The sequence below is a fragment of the Chroicocephalus ridibundus genome, chromosome 9, assembly GCF_963924245.1.
Source record: "Chroicocephalus ridibundus chromosome 9, bChrRid1.1, whole genome shotgun sequence".
Lineage (NCBI taxonomy): Eukaryota > Metazoa > Chordata > Aves > Charadriiformes > Laridae > Chroicocephalus > Chroicocephalus ridibundus.
Window position 1 is genome coordinate 14,215,857 of NC_086292.1, and position 17,714 is coordinate 14,233,570.

Sequence of the window (17,714 nt, forward strand, 5' to 3'; positions counted from 1 at the left end):
GTGACAGCATTTCAGAAAGTAGCTCCTTTAGATCAATTCAAATGAGCGTTGCTGCTGAACTAAATGGATGCAAAGGTCAGACAGTGATTCATGTACAGTGCTAATCAACTTCACGTCTGCTGAACTGTAGATTACTCCAGTATTGCTTCCTCAGCGCCACACTACAAAATGAAAGCTGAAGCAAAGTATTAGTCAAACAGGACAGTAGTTTTTCAACTGAAAAGCAGTAGCTGCCAAGGCCTAACCGTTGAGAAAGAATTCTTTTTTTTAATTTTTTTTTTGGTAGGTGGAAACCTAGAGAGGCACACCTGGCTCTTGTATTTTGGGTTCTGACTAACTTGGAATGCTTTTGTGATGGAGAAGTTATCAGCTTTGCACAAGAAACCAAATTTGTTAGTTGCTGGGAGGAGGAAACAGAGAATTTATAAAGTCTGTGAGATACAGAGACACAGCATAACCGCTTTAGTTCTGAGTCTTAAGCTATCTGGATATGCTGAAAGACTGAGCAACCACTGAGATCGGAAGTCATACTTGAAGAACAAATCACTCCTAGAGCACTTGTCATGAGCACATCTCAAAGTGCTTTATAAATGAGGCCACTTTCCTAATTTCCCCTTCACAGTTGAGGAAACAAGCACTGATAATGACATGGGGAACAGACAGACCAGGGTGGATTCTATGACTAGAAGTTGTCTGTCCTGAGATGCAGAAGGAAATTGTCCTTGGGGGGCCCCGTGTTCTGGAGCTATGGAAATGGTCCAATAAAGATCTTGGAGAAGTAGTTGTGGTGTGTACCTGTGTGCTGGCTCTGTGTAGCCCCTGTGCTGCACAGTCTTCCAAAATTGTACCAGTACATCAAAGGCTGAATGGGTTTTTTGACTCCCTTACTAGGAGCTCATAGAATAGAATAGACCAGACCATTTCAATTGGAAGTGACTTACAATGATCATCTAGTCCAAGTGTCTGACCAATTCAGGACTGACCAAAAGTTAATGCATGTTATTAAGAGCATTGTCAAAATGCCTCTTGAACACTGACAGGCTTGGGGCATTGACCACCTCTCTAGGAAGCCTGTTCCAGTGTTTGACCACCCTCTCAGTAAAGAAATGTTTCCTAATGTCCAGTCCAGCTGCTCCCCTGGTGCAGCTTTGAACCATTCCCATGTGTCCTATCACTGGATACCAGGGAGAAGAGATCAGCACCTCCTTCTCCACTTCCCCTCCTCAGGAAGCTGCAGAGAGCAATGAGGTCATCCCTCAGCCTCCTTTTCTCCCAACTAGACAAACCCGAAGTCCTTATCTGCTCCTCGCAGGACGTGCCTTCCAGACCTCTTCTCCTACCATCTCTTCTGGGTTGTTTCTATGGCTGGTGTTGTGAAGGTGATCAAGCAGGATGATTACAGCATTCTGCTAGGAAATTGTGTGTCCTGGGGGCAGGCAGTGGGATTTTTTTCTGCAAATTATCTTCCTCAGTGTGAGAATTATGCTCATGATCTTTGTACAGCCCAGCTGGAGCTCCTCATAGAAGTGCTCCTGAGTTTGTGCTCTTCTAGGTCACCCTATCTTACATCTGTCCCTATGATCTGTAAGTGATCACTCTGTCACCTTAAGGGGACTTCAGCTTCTTCTCTCTGGGGTGGCCAGGATCCTTGACTGCCTTACAGTGTAGCTGCCTTAGTGTTTAACACCCTATGATCTTCTGAAGGTGCTTTTCCTCACTATCTGACCCTCAGGGGGACATGCTGTGGTCTCACTTTCATGCGTGGGGGCACAGAACTGAGGAACCGTTGAACAAGACAGGAGAGTGTAAGGAGTCCCAGAGCAGGGAACTGAACCCAGCTGCCTTGTCCCCCAGCCCAGCACAACCAAACCATCACTCCACACTATGAGCCTGTTTGGTTTTACCCCCGAGACTTGAGTTATGGCCCTGCCCCTCTAGTCTGGAATTTAGTGATGTAATTTCAAAAAGGTTTTGATTGATGAAAAACCAGAAAGAGATTAGAAGATCCTGCAATGTCTTAACAAATCACTCTGTTGATTTATCTGCAATGTAAATCATCCTAAATGAAATGCTCTGATTTATCCATCTTTACTTCATACTTGTAGCGGGAGGGACTGATTTAGTGATGCTGAGCCCAGCCATTAATGTACTGTGTTCATAAATTGTGGTGCACATGTATTAAACTGGGATTTGTAAACCCCAGTCAGACTTTCTGATTTCACCCCATAGCTGCGATAACGGGCACCTTGAAAGTTTTGTCAGTTGTATGAAGTATTGCCAGATAGAGGACACTATTAACACGACCTTACCAGGGATTTCCTCTCTTGGAGCCTGGGGATGCTCTGCACTTTTGAATTTGGAGTTCAGATCAATAATCTTTGCTTTCCCTTTCTCATTCACGAGTCTTCAGAAAGAAGAGAAGGATGGATTCAGAGTCATTTCTGATGGGCACATGGGGGAGAAGGGAGGGAGCAGGGCTTTATGCAGCTGTCTGCAGTCATGGCTGGTTCTTTTATTGCCTGCTGCTTTATACTTAGTGGAGTCACAGGAGATCAGTATGGGGAAAGGGAGACAGGATTTAAAGTGAGAAGGCATTGCTACCGTCCTTCAGTCTGACTTCCTGAATTATTCAAGATGAGGTATTTTGCCTTGTAATTCTCACAATGAGGGTAATATCTTTGTAACTGAACTAGGCAACTGTGAAGAGATTTAAGCATCCTCCCCTAGCCCCACCCCAAAAATTTTCTTTCAAGTCTGTGCTGCACAGAATAAGTTTTGTGAGGTATAAAATACAGCTGTGCCTTTGCCCTGCGAAGCTGTGAGCTTTCCACCTTTGTAATTTTTTATTTTACCTCAGTGCTGGGCTGCAAGGAGCCAGAATTGGCAAGTTCTGTGTTAGAGATGTGTAATTCATGTTTTTTCCGTGAGGACATCCAAGGTGCAGTGGTGCAGTTGCTTTTAAACGAAATGACTTAATTCATAATTGCAGGTATGCATTGTGATGCTGTTAAAATATAAGATGGCTTTGGCTGCTGGAACAAAATAGAATTTTAATTAGATAAGGAATTAGACCAGACTACCCCCCACTACACTTTTCGCAATGCTACGTAATGCCAGATGAGGCTTGATTATAATTATGGTGTCATGAGTGTTAAAGCTTTCTAATGCACATAGTGGTGCTTTAAAAATGACCTTCTGCATACTGAGATCTATCAAGTTATTATCATTTCTGTATGTCTAGATTAATTGATCATAAACAGAGCTTCAGGAGGGTTGAGAAAACTATCTAAATTGAGTGTTCTCCTGAGATTCATATCCGGACAGGTTGACTGAATTTCTGTGACTTAACAACCCGCTTTCTCCCTTGCCTGCGGTCTGATCCTGCGTATGTGATATACAGCAGTAGGGGTAGCTGTACAAACCACTCAGTGTATGTGAATACAAATGAACTTTTCATTCCCCTCAACAGGAGTGTTTGTGCCAAAAGGATTGCTAAGTATTTGCCTGTGTCTCAGGCTTGGTGCTTGCCCACCCACCAGCCGGGCAGAGCAGCCCTCTGATGGAGAAGGGTTTGCTGGGGTCTCCGAAGCAGCAGGTTTTGGCAGACAGTGAGGAACTTTCCCAGGCATCAGGACTGGTGTCTCAAGCTCACTGCTGCAGCTTCCAGATTGCAGAAGGCCAGGGCAAACCAAGGCAGAAATCTTCTAAAATAAAGGCTGAAGAGGTAAAAAAAAATTGCAATTATGAGAAAGCTTTCTGTGAACAATAAGCTGTGTCCATCACTGAACACGGTTACCATTTTTAGCATTTGCTAGGACCATCCAGTGCTACAGAGAAATATTAATTCTCCTTTCTTCCCTCCAATTATCATGATCACTTCAAGTAACACTGTTTACAGTTCTGCTTTTGTCTTTAGAACTGATAACTCTCCTGTTTAGTAACTGTAGGGAAATCTGGGACAGTCCCTCTTTTACTTAGTGACACTCTGAGTGTTAAATGTTGCAATGAAACCCTGGCTTTCATGAAACCAGTAGCAACATTCTTGCTGACATCGGAACACGCAATGTGTGTCTATGGATGCTTTCTGTTTTTTTCCTGAGAAAGTCAAAATTTAAGGCTAGTCTGATCTGAGTTGTTATCATTTAAATTAAAAAATTGTTGTACAGTGACTCTTAAATCCCAGTGCAGATAGAATCATCAAGTAAAGGGCTGGACGAGGCGGTATTGAGCAGCAGACTCGGCTTCACAGACATTATGATCTGAAGTCACAAGTCAGAAGGGTGCTTGATGCGTGTCTAACTTCTGAGCCTACGAATAGCTCCTGTGACTTGCATGACTAACCTTAAGTAAGTGCTGAAATATCCAAGCCACTTCTAAATTAAGATGTAACACACAGACAGTCTTTCTTGAATTTTAGGTTTCCCTGCCTGGCCGCCCTGACCTTCTGCAAGCCTGTGGAGGGCTGATAACTGTGTTTCTGTAGATAGACTCAGCCAGCGGAGTTTTAATCTAGCAATGATGATGGCCTCAAAAATCAAAATACAGAACATCCTTAAACACCACAGACTGTGCTTCCCTACTCTTGGGAATTTAAGAGGGAGAATGCTGTTGAGAAGAGCTCTCTGTATGACTGTGAAATGTAACTACAGCACAATAAACCTTGCTCACTTATTAACATATCTGGCCAAGATACAGCAGAATGGAGAATTTGGTAGAGCCTTAAGAAAGTGCCTGAGGTACGTCGTGGTTTGGGGGGCTGTTCTCTGTGTTCTACTTTGGCAGCTCTCAGGAGTCACCTGCTTGTGGCTGGGGAGGCAGAGGCGAAGCAGTGTGTGGAGGGAAGATGTATGCATACTGCAGTCTTCCAGAGAGCCTTTTTCATTTTTTCTTTCATTTCTTATTGTTTTGTTGCTTAGATCAGTTGCTTGAGATCAAAGGCATTCTGATGGGACTGACAAGCACCTTTTTTTTTTTTTTTGTGGGAAAGAAGAAAAAGAAGTCCAAAAAGTTATTTTGCACAACTTTCCACTGTACCATCTCTTTTAATTGAGTTTGGTCCTGTGATTAGACTAAAGTAACTGTTGATCATGTTTTTGGACAGGCTTTTGGCTTCTGCCTTTTGAAAAATGGAAGGAACTGCCTCCTTAAAGTGAGATCTTGGTCTTTAGGGCTCTTCACCAGGCAGCATCTCCTCAGAGTCTCACCTATGACTGGATCAAGAGGATGACCATTATTTTTACTCTGTCAGTCCTGAGAGATACACTTGCTCATTCTCCGGTCACATCCCTATGCCTCTGGAAAACTCATCAAATCTGGGGCAGCCACCACTTTACTGGGTAGTTTTTTTGATAGCTCCTTGAAAGCCCTCCCTGCTGGGAGGCCTATGCATTGCTCTTGGCTGGCATCACGCAGACAGGAACTGAATGGGGGCTTGGTTTCTGTGCTGTGCTTCAGCTCTCTGGCCTCTCATCTCTTTTACTGGTGTGCTGCCAGTAACAGGGGTTGTAAGTGGTGTAGGACAGGGACAGGCATTCTTCCTGCTTGTCCATGCAGGATGGGGGTCTGATCCCTTGGCGAGTGCCTAGAAACTACTTTATGGTTTAATTCCTTCTTGGGGTGGTAGTAGGAATGAGTTACAGGTACCAGTGACTCCTTCGGAGGATCTGTTCCATTACTGACCAGTGTGCTTTGAACATGCATGGGTGGTGAGTAATGATAAACTTTCCTCAGTCATTTGGATTCTGAGAGCCAGCTGTATGCGAGTAACTGTTCATGAGCACTGAAAGCATCTGTGCCTGTGTGTGCATGTGCTGTGTCTCCAGGTGTTTTCAGATTAAATTCTCCCTGTGGCAGGACACCTCATATTTCAATAAGAAATTCTAGATGATTCCCAACCAGTTTCTAAAATGTTACAGTAATTTTCAAGCTTTTGGCCATGTCGTAGGTAGAGCCCCATGGCTGCAGTGTACAGAAGGTGGGAGCTTGCACTGGGCTGTCTGCCTTCAGCCCAGCCAGAGTTGCCCTCTATAGCACTGATGGATCTCGAGCAAATCGCTCAGTGGCATTGCCAGGCTTTCAGAGGAGGACAGACCTACAGGCAGAGAGATCACCTTAATGAGAGATCATGTTTCCTTAACGAGAACATCTGCATAAAGCATCATATAATCCAGCATATAATCCTTCCATGTCAAACCTGGAATGCTGAATCCTTGGTTAAGGTATTGAATGAGTGATGGTATTGTGTCCTTTTTTTTTTTTTTTTTAAAAAAAAAAAAAACAACCCACAAAACGTATGCTGAGCTTAGAAAATAAACGCTTAAAACCACTTTTGCCTATTTCAGGCCAACTGAGTTTCCTTCTTTCTTTCTCTGCACTGTATGTTGTAAAATGTTAAAAAAGATTTTAAGCAGTAGACACTTAGCTTTGTTTTATGTGTATGCCTACTTCTGCATTCCATGTCTCTTGGGCCATAAATTACAAATGTTGATGGAGAGTGTTTGTTGGGGAAAAAAACCTGAGCCCAATTCCTTTGAAAAGTTATAATTAGAGATGGAAGCATTTCCGTTCCTTTGATTCCTGCAAATTCTAGTTACAGAGACTACTTAGGAGTCCAGAAAAACTTGACCACTATTCCTCTTAGAGGTTTGTTTCACTGCAGGAGAGTGCTTTTGGGTAGAGTTATTTCAATAGCTTTTAGAGAGTTTCCTGATGCCTCAGTATGGATGTGCTACAGAAAAATCCCAACTGGCAATTCATCCTGGAGAGCAAGTGTGGGGCAAGTGTCTGTGTTTGGGATGCAGAGGCACAAATGATCAGGGAGCCTGAATTCACCGAGATGCCATTTTTTTCCTCTGGGCATTCCTCCTTGCAGAGCTTGCTGCATTTGTGGCCTAGTTTTAATGAGAGATTTTTGACAGCAGTGGTGAATGCTGACATTTTCCCTTTTTTTTTTTTTTTAAATTTTTTTTTCCTTCTTTGCATTTGAGCTGAGCACCCAGTGTAGCGAGGAAGCTTGAGGGTGCCTGATTCAGCCCCTCTGATGGCAGGTACTAGGTCCTAGCGTCTGCTTTATAAACTCCTGAAGATGGTTAATGGTGTCTTTCCCCCATTATTTCTATTGAAGAGTAACTTCTGCCTCATCCTTCTGGTAATAGAAATGCTATAATTTCCAGTCCAAATTTACTTATAGCCTTTTTATTCTTCTTTGTTTATTTCTAGTCACTAATCTTGACTAGCGTTTTTTCTTCCTTGGTGTTTGCCTTTGACTTATTTCTGGATTGCAGTGATGACCCCTCTCAGTCTCTGGTTAAGCTAAAAAAAGCCGGCTACTCATGTCTCACATAGAGGAATCTCCCTTATTCTGATTATCCTGCCAGTCTTCATTAGTTTCTGGCTTTTTTGGAGTTCAGTATGCGTGTCTGTTGAAGAGGGGCCCACACAACACCCTCTGTGTTCTGACTGGTTCCCCCAGGTTCTGGACTGTTTAAAATGGCTTTGCTCATCACAAGAGTCACATGTGATCTTCACTAAATACATGGGTTTGTTTTTTAAACCAAAACCCCAACCACCGTTCACTGAATGCAAAAGCAAACTCTTGTCTGTGCAGAGTAAGGAATAGTATGTAATTCTTTGGAGAGCTAAGGGATGGAATATGTGTTGGGACAGTCTGGGTGCCAAAGACATAGGAATGGTCTGATTCCCTTGCTCCATCAGAGTGTGACAATTACTGCCACCAGTCCTTTGTACTTGTCTGTTCTACTTTAAATTTAGGGCTCTGCTTCTTTAGGTAGGATGCTGATCTGTGGTAATGAACAGAATGTGTAAATACAGGATTTGTGGTTTGTGTCTGAAATATCTGATTGTTTGCAAATCACAGCAAAAGCTCCCAAACCTGGTGCTGTATACTCCGTATCGGAGCAGGATTTGCCAGGCAGCCTGGGTGCTTCACAGGTTGGCTATTGGGAGCCTAATGCAGCAGGGGATTTTCACTGTGCTGCTGTGGCACTTCAAGAAAGCATCTGACTCTTCACTTACAGCTGTTCAGCACAGCCAACGTGCCTAAGACAGAACAGGGTGGGGAGGTAGAAGGGCAAGCCTGGTAGGGGTGTCCAGCTGGCAGGAAAACCAGAACCAAATTGCAAGGTGAAAAACAAAGTAAGGTTTGGGAAAATCTGGCCGTGGTGTGCAAAAAAAATAGTGAGTGGAATTTTTGTGCTATTTGAAGGTGTGGGAGGTGCAGGCAGCGAGTAAGAGTTTTGATGCAGCTGGAAAACATAGGTCAAAATTTCAGTCTGGGTAATAGAGAAATTGATGTCACTATGGGGCTTTTTGCCAGCTGAAGATCGGTCCTAATATTTGTTTTCCCAAGTAAAAGGGTTCAGTCAATCTTGCAGCCTGCCTAGAGAACAAAGGAGCGAGACAGATTTAATGCTTGTTCTGTTAATTGCCCAATGGCCATTCTTTCAGCACAGATCTGTGTTTATGTGCCAGAATAATTTGGGTTTGTGTCTGACACAGGAGATCTGACTTGTGGAGGGACTTCAGTCTGGCCTGTTATTCTTGGAAGACTGGGGAAATGAGGGCATATCCTCCCTGCCCTTATAGTCTGCAACTGAAGACACCTTTCAGGTAGGAGTTGTTTCCTATTGATGGCCAGAGAGGTGAGTGACATGTACGTCCTCTTCTACAGCAAAGTGAGAGGGCAAGAAGGAAAGAGAGAAGGGACAGAAAGGTCCTGAAGGGTTTTCTTCAGCCTTGCTTAATTTGGAGGTGACACTTCATATGTCAATTTAAATTAAGTGATTTCAAAGAGCACCCATCCCAGAGCCTCTGATGCACTCTTAAGACAGCAACTGGGGGGCGTGTTGGGTGACTGACACAGTTGAGGACAAAGAAGGAGGGACCTGCAGGAGAAGCTGAGGTGCTTCATGGCAGCAGGGCTGCTTTGTCCCCTGATGTGTATGATCGCATGTAATTACCAGGATGTAGTTCACCCCTGTTTTCTTTATCACATGTTTGGGCCTTGTGTTCTGGTGTGTTAGGTCCAGGTATCTTGTACTTATGTCATGGTTTTCTGCAACCCTGCTGATTTGAGTAAGGTTTAAATAGGAATCTTGTCTGGTTGTTGAACAGTTAATGTGATAGAAAGCTAACACCTGCATCTGCAGCCGTGTCCCCTCCAATGCAGCTCAATAGCATTTCATGATGGCAGCGAAATAATTCAGTAAAGCCAGGCCCTGCTCCGTGGGAGATGAATGAAGCTGAAGTGAAGTGGAGGTCACTCGTGTTAATCTGAAGCAAATAGGATTGTGGGGCTGGGGGAAGAGGGCGAACCTCCTTTTATGTACAAATTCTATAGCTCAGAGGCTTAGGAAACACTTCATAGTAAACATTTTCAAAGTATCCATGCCATTAACCTTTTCCGAGAATAAAGACAAATGGTTTTCCTGCTTCATTTTGTGCAGGTCTCGCATTTTAGTACGTATGCAAATTGTGCTGGGTGGCAGTGTCTCATACAAATAAGCTTGAAATGCAGAGGCAGCCATGCAAGCGAAATGGCTTGCCTTTCTCTGCAGCTGCAACGAGACTTTTATCACAGGAGGACCAGGCGGGGAGAGAGCCTGATTTGTAAGGAATCATCAGGAAGAGAAAAGAAAACCAGGAATAGTCCTAAAATGCTGGCACAGTAGCAGAAAGTGCTATGTCCATGCTACAGTGCTACCCTGTATTTTGATGACCTGGTGGGCATCCAGCATTGTTTTATTTTTCTTTGGGGTTTGGAGTGTACTTATCCTAACTTCTCAAGGCATGGAAATATATGAGCAGCTCATGGCTTTGCAGAACTGGGGAGGTGACTTTTGGGAAGAAGAGATGAACAGCACCTTTTTGAAATCAAGACCAAAATAAGCATGGAAGATAATACAGATATGAAACAGGCAGGCAACTTTGCAGGGATATTGACTGCCTCTTGTAAAGGCAGTGTACGAAGGCTGGGCGTTACATCGCGCTGCTTATGTTCTCTGTCCCAGATCCTTTGCGGGGCTGTGAATCAGGTATTTCTAATTGTTTAGCATCAGTTGCTGATATGCCTGTATAGGATCATCCCAATTATAAGTCTTCTGTGTCTAACCCCTTTGCAATGTTTCTTTTATAAGAGTAGGGTACGCATCGGGCACTTACATTTCCAAGGGATGAGTCCCCTGTTCTCTCCATCATAGGCTGGGCTTTCCTGTTAAGTGTGCCTGGAGCGGGTATCCAGCAGGACAGACTGAGTTTGACTTTCTGAATCTGCAGTGTCTCTTGGTTAACATAGTGACAAGACCAAATGTTATTTAATTTTAGCGTTAGGTGACAGCCGAACAGAAGATAAAAGGGACTGGAAGCTGATAAAAGTTCATAAAGACGTGTGCTCCCCCGGCTTTTGTTTGCAACCAGACCTTTCTGGAGTTACGGTCATTTGACCCTCCTGTGCTTGAGCAAACCAGCAGTGCTACCTGCACACCGAACGCGCGAGGGGCTCTAAGCAAGTGTGTGTATTGCAGTCCGGCAAGCAGGGGAAAGGGGCTATCTGGCATTGTCAGTTTCTTCTCAGCGTAGGTGCAGACAGCCACAGCTTGAACAGACCCCTTGCTTTCAGCTGGGTGAGCTGTGAGAAAGAGAGAACAGTGCAGCCGCAGATTCGCAGTGTGCCTCGCTGGATCTCTGCCCTCTTGCTCTTTGATCTTTTTTCACACTGAGTAACAGGCAGCATGACTGCAGTGTGATGCTCTGGCTGTAGCTGCATTGTCATGTTGGAAAATGAATTGCCTCAGAGCCTTCGGTCTGTCTCCTGGGCTATTTCCTGTTAAAACCAGGAAAGCTGGGATTTCCACGTGATTTTGAAGCTCAGAGCTCTGATGTACAGGGAAATCCTGTCTCTCTGTTCATTCATTGATGCTTCTGATCCCTCCATTTCTCTTACATTACCTCAAATGCTTTTGTAAACTTCATTTTCAAAGCACTATACCGTCTCATGGGCCACTGCTCACTTGATTTTTCCTTGTGTGGACATCGTGGTTTAGTAGGAAATGCAACACTGGTTTGAAATGTTTGGCAGACGAGATGGGGAAAAATACACTTGCAAGTTATTAAGGGTGGAAGTGATGTCTTTTACCTTCAGAGTTTACAGATACTTTTTTCCCTTCTCATCAGCAAACACTTAGGCTTTTCAGCATTGTCTGCGTCCGGAGGGTGTCTGTCATGGCGGGGAATTATCTTGGACGTGCAGCCTGTGTGAAGCTGCCTTGGGCACCTCCTGAACTCTCTGGCTCAGTCCCTCTGCGCACACTAGATTGTATCGTTTTTAGTATTTCACCTCCAGTCACTCATGAACTGATCCTGTGGTGGGAGACTTTGGTATTTCGTTTTGTAACTACTCATCCTCATGTGAACTGCAGGTTTCAATAAGAACCTTGGCTGCACTTTTCCTTTGGTAACTGAAACCCCCCTTTGCCCAGAGGTGATGGCCTGTGCTCATGGCACCTCTGCCTGTGCGGAACAGGTGAGTGATGGCAACAGTGGGGTTTTTCTTGTGAGCTCCTGATCAGACCCTTAAAACTCACTGAAGATTAAGCAAGTTAAACACAGCTTTTTCTCCGACCAGAGGGTTGCCCTCTAAAAACAACCTTTATCCAAAAAAGCTCTTTTATTGTAACAGAGTTTTCCCAGTTGTTAGGTTTTGTGTGTGGAGGTCGAATCTTTGGTTAATGTTTCATTTTTGTGGCCTGTTGTAAGTTGTTTTCCTTCCATTCCTACCGTGTTGCTGGCAAAAAGGGAGGAGAGATATCATAACACAAGTAATTCCCTCACTTGCCCAGCTTCACTGTGACACAGAGGAATGTGATTGACACTTGTTTTTTGCAGTTTTTGTCAGAAGTAGTCTTTAACTGCAGCCATTAAAAGCATATTGGACTCGTGTGTCCATTATAATTGCTATGGTGCAGGAGCTGCTCTCTAGAGGTGCCAAACACTGTTTTACCTGGGAACTTCATTTGAAATAGCAAGTGTTTGGTGCTTCTAAAACTGGGCTTACTGGGAAGGGAGCACTGGGAGGAGCCTTTTGTGTCTTCATTTCTCTCCCTCTGCTGCTCCAGGCAATTATATCCACTGATGCTTTCCACGAGCGTACTAGGTGCCGGATTGAAATCACTGGGTTTCTCACCCCATCACAGGGCTGTTCCACTCTCTCCAAGGTTAGAAGCTGTCTTCTAGCTTACAGTTTAAACTTATGGGCAACCTATACCTGTTGTCCACATCATCAAGAAAGAAAGGCAAGATGCAAAAGCTGTATTTTAATTAGGCCACAATCTAATTAACTCACCTGTGAACACAGCCAGCCTGCACACTGTGATTTTCTTGCTCATTCCCACTTCTTTGGGGATTTGTTACCAACCTTTCTCTCTCTGTGGGAGGAATGTAGAAGCCAGGAGTTTTGAGCTCTGTTTCTGGCAGTTTTATTGATTCACTTGTGACCTCGTGCAAGTCCCTTTGGGTTTTGCACGTAGGGCTTTACAAACGTAGGAGAGAGATGAACATGCTTCCTTCCTTTCTCAGCATTTATTGTCATCCCTAATTAACACTTAGAAAGCAAGGGGCTTTAAGCTACGGGGTGCTGCAGAAGTATATTGCTATGGGAATACAATTAATAAATAATAACACATATGGCACAGGAGTTCCCAAACTGCATATTGCAATGGTTTATTTTTATTATTTGTTTACTGCATACAGTCTATATGAGTCATACTAAACATTTCCTTAATTTTCATTACTGCTGGAGAAGCCCTGGGTAGGCAACATTAATATTCTACCTGCTAAAGTACTGACTTAATGGCACTGTGATCCCAGGTAATGGGAAACTGTTACTACTGTGTCCTGCTGTTCTTTGGCTGCCAGTTCTCATACTCCAGCTCTCCCATCATGGCCCTGTTTGCAAGAGGATGGTTCAGTTCTAACCAGCTTGTCTGACCTCCCATGCAAAACAGATCACAAACTTTTATCCAAAGATTTCTACTTCTATCTCAACAACTTCTGCTTCGGTTAGAGCGTGTCATTTAGACAGACATCCAGTGGGGATGTAGAAACTAAATCAGAGAAAATCTACTGCTTCGCTTAGTATGTTATTTCAGTGGTGTATTGCTTTGGTCTAAGAATGCTCTCCTTATTTATTTTCAGCCTCCAGTCTTTGTTGTGCTTCTCATTATGCTTTTGTTTAAAAAAGACTCAGGCACCCACTAATCTCAGTTTTTTTCACTGCACGGGTACATACAGACTGTGATTGAGATGCATCTTAACCTTCTCATTACTAAATTACAGGCACTGAGCTCATTCCAGCACTCTGCAAGATGGATTATCTGGACTTTAAATTCTTGGTTTTTTATCTCTTTTGCTAAACTATGTGCCATCAGCCATTGTTCTGTTTAGAGTGAGCACCAGAACTGACACTACAGCAACCTGATAATGATGGTTAATCACTCTTATCATCAAGACTGTGCATAACTCACATGCCTTCCTGGGAAAGTTTAGGATCTAAGCCTCTTGCTTTGAGGTGGCTCTTTGTAGGATGAGTATCTATTTCTGGATCCAATTCTAAGATTGTTTCCTGTGTGGTGAAGGTGAAAAGTAAGCAGAAGTGGGTGACCATCAGGGAGAGGACAGATGGAAAAGGAAGGGAGAGGGACACTGGATGCTGTGATCTCAGGGAAGGCTACAGTGTATGTCTGTACAAGGCAATAAGAGGAGCTTGCCCTACGGGGCATTAATTGCAAGCATAAAAGGATGAGTTTGTCTCCATGTCAAGGACAGCCATGGAAGGAGAACACAAATTCTAAGCCTGTGTGGCTCAGAGATGAAGTGGCTCTACTCTTCCCAGAGCTTGTGTCAAGGAGACTTTATCCATCTGTGATTTTGTTGCACTTTTGGATGCATTTCATCCTCTGTACTTGAGTTCTTTGCTCTTCATCTCTTAGCAGCCTTCGTATTACTTGACAGTTAGATTGGCATGTTCCCACTGTTGCCAGCTTCTCTAATTTTGCCAGACTTTTTTCATAATGCTCCCATGAGTGTAATTATTGCCCTGATGAGGATAGATGCTGCATGGCTTTCCTTCTGTGGGCAGAGCTCATCTAGCACAGGAGCTCTGCTAAGTCTCTTTGACATTTTGGGGGAGCAAAATAACTAGTAGTATCTGGCAAATGTTTTTGACTTGTGCCTCTTTAATGAAATATTCCTTGGTGCAAAGTGTGCAGGTTTGGGTCCCCTTGATTCTCTATGCCAGGAAAACTGGATAAATTATCCATGTTTGTCCCGTGATGGTTATCACTCCAAATGTGGTGATTAGGGATGAGATCACTCATGGTAGAGCTGTTCTTTCTGGCTCTCAGCACACTCTGCAAGATACGTGGGCATCTGAGACTTGAGGTTTTCTTTGCAGCTGAAATCATTAGAAGCTGAGGTTCTGGAGGGCAGACAGTATTTGAGGAAGAAGCCAGTACATGTATAGGTTGGATGGATATTTTTTTGCATTGATGTCGTCTTATCCAGCTAGCAGAAGCATCATGAAGAATCTCTTGAGGTCTCAAGTGTTTCCTTAACTGTTCTCCTTTCCCTACCAGGAGAACATGTTCATTTTACTTAAACAATTCTTGTAGGAGATTATAGAATGAATCCTGATTTATTTCCCACAACTGACAAGAGCGGAAAGGATGGGATATTGGAGAAGGCACAGACGTTTTCCTCTACTAGGGAGAGGACAGGAGCCAGTGGTACCTGTGTGCTCTGGGTCTGGAGAGCTGCACACCCCACAAAGTGGCTTTGTAAAGGTTTATTGGGGGAGAAGGTGCCAGTAGATGGCACTCACGAATACATAACATTGACTCGGGGTTTTGCAGAGCCACAATCACTTCTTTTGGGCACGTGTAGCAAAAAGAGCAAAATAGTGCAGCATTTACATGCTGAATTCACAGACACGGCTCCAAGGCAGGTGGCCAGTGCTGCAGTAAGCAGATAGCCTTCGGGCTGGTGAGCCCAGGAGGTGGGGAGGAGCAATTGCTGTCTGTTAAAGAGAAAACTGATGATGCCCCTGGATTTGATGGCCATCCTCATCCCCCACCTCCCCCCACCTCATTTCCATTCAGAGCAGCTCACCTTTCAGGCCTTGTTGGTACAAGGACACTGGAGGGAGGTTAGTGACGTGGGCCTGACAGTGTGGTGGTGGCAATTCTGGACAGGTAATTTACTGCAGGGTCAAAATGATTTTTGCTTGGAAAACTACAAAGTAAAGCAGTACAGGAAGTAGAATCCAAAATACAGTGGGTCATTCTGCAATGCTAACATGTATATGGGACTGGCTGTGCCTCTCCATTTCTCTTATGTAGGGTAAGGTTGATCTGTTTCTCTTTCTCTTTGTCTTGTTTGCATGAGGTTTGGGTAGCTCTTGGAGCAGAGTTATAACAGATCAGCCACTGCTTGTGGGCCAGCACCCGTAAAGGAGGTACAGCAGGGGACAGGGCAGATGCAGATGTCACCCTCCATTGTGCCCCCTCTGGGGCTGCAGCCCACCTGAGGTAGAATTCAGTTTCATATTTTTTGAGACAATAGAGGGAGGAAAATACCTATGTTATACGTGAGCCCTTTTGGTTTGTGGTTTGCCTTTTTGAAGCATAACCAAAAGAGCTCAAGGGCTGTGAAGCTTGAGATGCTTTCAGTCCCAATGCTTTCTGACATTAAACCACTAAACAGCAAACAGATAACACTTTTCTCCTCCTGTCTCCTGAAACCATCCAGCTGACCCTGAGCAGATCACTTGGGTGCCAATGAAACACAGTTTCGTAGTCCCCTTCCAAGGGGACTGGTGTTGGCATTGTGATTTTCCACCTCCCCAGGGAGTGCCGAGGGTGGCAGTGACAGGAGACACAAGCTGGGGTGTGCAAGGCTGCCTGTCTGTGCCAGCTCTAGCTCAGTGGGCTCTGGCAGGCACTGGCACTGCCCGCCCTGCGACTGAGAGCAGTTGGGCTTCCAGTCATGCCTGCCCAGTGCCCCTCTCCTTGGACAGGCCGGTTCAGCTGCTCGCGGGTGCAACAAGTGGCCAGAACTGGGGCTTTAGTCTGCCAGCATTCATCCCTGATGGGGAAAGCAGTGACATTCAGCTTCCATTAGAAGACAAAAATGGCATCACAGGCCATCTGAGGGCACATTTTCAGCAGTCAGAGTGAAGGCAAGGTATGGGCTCTATTTTTGAGCCAGAAGAGCAGTCTGTTCCTGGTCCATGGGACTTGTCAGACCAGCAATGATTAGTAAGGTAAAAGCAAAGGCTGCAAAGCTCCTCCTGCCCAGCTCTGGTGAAAGAAGGTGACAAGGGATTCATTGTGCAACCAGGAGATATTGGCAGCAATAGCATGAATCAATGCCAGTCTTTTTTGCCGTAGCAATTGTCCAGACATTTTGTTCACAGCTGTAGTTCACTTTACTGCACAGTCAATCTGTTCTGGACCATGAACCATTTCGAAAGGAGCGTGGCTGACACGTAAAATCAAGTGGGATGGCACAAAGGCTGTGTGCAGGATTAGGTGTGAAAATCCATTTTGCTGGTACAGGGCCTGGGGGAGGCAGGTGATGAAGGGACTGGACCTCCAAAGGGCAAGTCATCCTCCTTCCCTCTCTCTCTTCCCTCACTGCAGACACTGGTAAGCGTAGCTAAGATTGTACAATCGCTTAACTCCTTGTGAGGTGGAGGAGCTGGGTCCTACATGCCTCAGCCTGAACTGACAGATCAGATCTCTTATGGGAGGTACAGGCCATGTCTTGTGTGATGACAAGCTTGAAGGAGTGGGGACCGGGTCTCTCTGATGTCTGTGTGGAAAAATGAACAGAGAGCTTTTGGCTTAGTTGAAAGCCATACTGCCTGTGTCTTACTTACCTTCTTTTGTGTTGCATACTGCAGCCCAGGCTTGATTTGTCTGCCCTGTGCATAGGGAGAATGGGATGAGGCTGTCTGCTGATGGTCTCGACTGTAGCTTGACCTGCAGGTGTCAGCTCAAGGAGGCAGTGTGGTTAGTGTGACTGGGCTTGGCTAAGGTGGTCCCTTGCAACCTTCTGTCCAAGTTAATGGGAGCTGAAATGTTGGTGATGGGTGAGCCCATCCTGCTTGGAAACATAGGTCTCTATTCACTAGCTTTGAGTCTGTGGCCATGTGTCACACTGTCCTATAAAGAGTGACTGTGCCCTGGAGCTGCCCTGCCCCACATCTGTCCTCGAGCTCTGCCCCAAGGAGCTGCTGTCTCCAGAAATGGCTCCTTACCTGCTGTCTGCAGGGCTGTGTGCAGCCCTCTGAGTTGCAACAAAGAGCACGTGTGCCAGAAGGATGGTGCTTCTCTTCCTCTGATGATGAGGAATTTGTCTGGCATTTCCTCCCCAGCTTTGCTGAGACTTTCTGAACTTCTGGGATTTCCTCCCCTCACCATGGGACAGCAGTTATTCCTGCTGGGGCAAGCACCCATTGCTCTCCCTTGGGCTGTGCAAGATAACTGGCCTGTTTCCCTGGTGTGGAACCAACGGCTGTGCAAGATGGCTAACAAGAAGAAGTGAGGGTAGCAACGAGAATAAAAATATGTGTGAACAAACATCTTGTTTCGACTGCAAGGATGCACTGAAGCAGAAGAGTCTGGGTCCCGCAGTAAGCC

The 17,714-nt window shown here is 44.9% G+C and overlaps 1 protein-coding gene across 2 annotated transcripts in view; it reads left to right on the forward strand.

Annotated features, from left to right (window-relative positions):
- The window catches only part of PAK3 (p21 (RAC1) activated kinase 3), a 140,443-nt gene that overhangs the window by 34,217 nt on the left and 88,512 nt on the right, over positions 1–17,714 (forward strand). The window contains exon 2 of one of the 2 annotated variants that reach the window (XM_063345611.1): positions 8,518–8,628. The exons of the other annotated variant lie outside the window; for it this stretch is intronic. The gene's annotated coding sequence lies outside the window, so the exon portion shown is untranslated. The remainder of the gene's footprint in view (positions 1–8,517; positions 8,629–17,714) is intronic. 2 annotated transcript variants of the gene reach the window in all.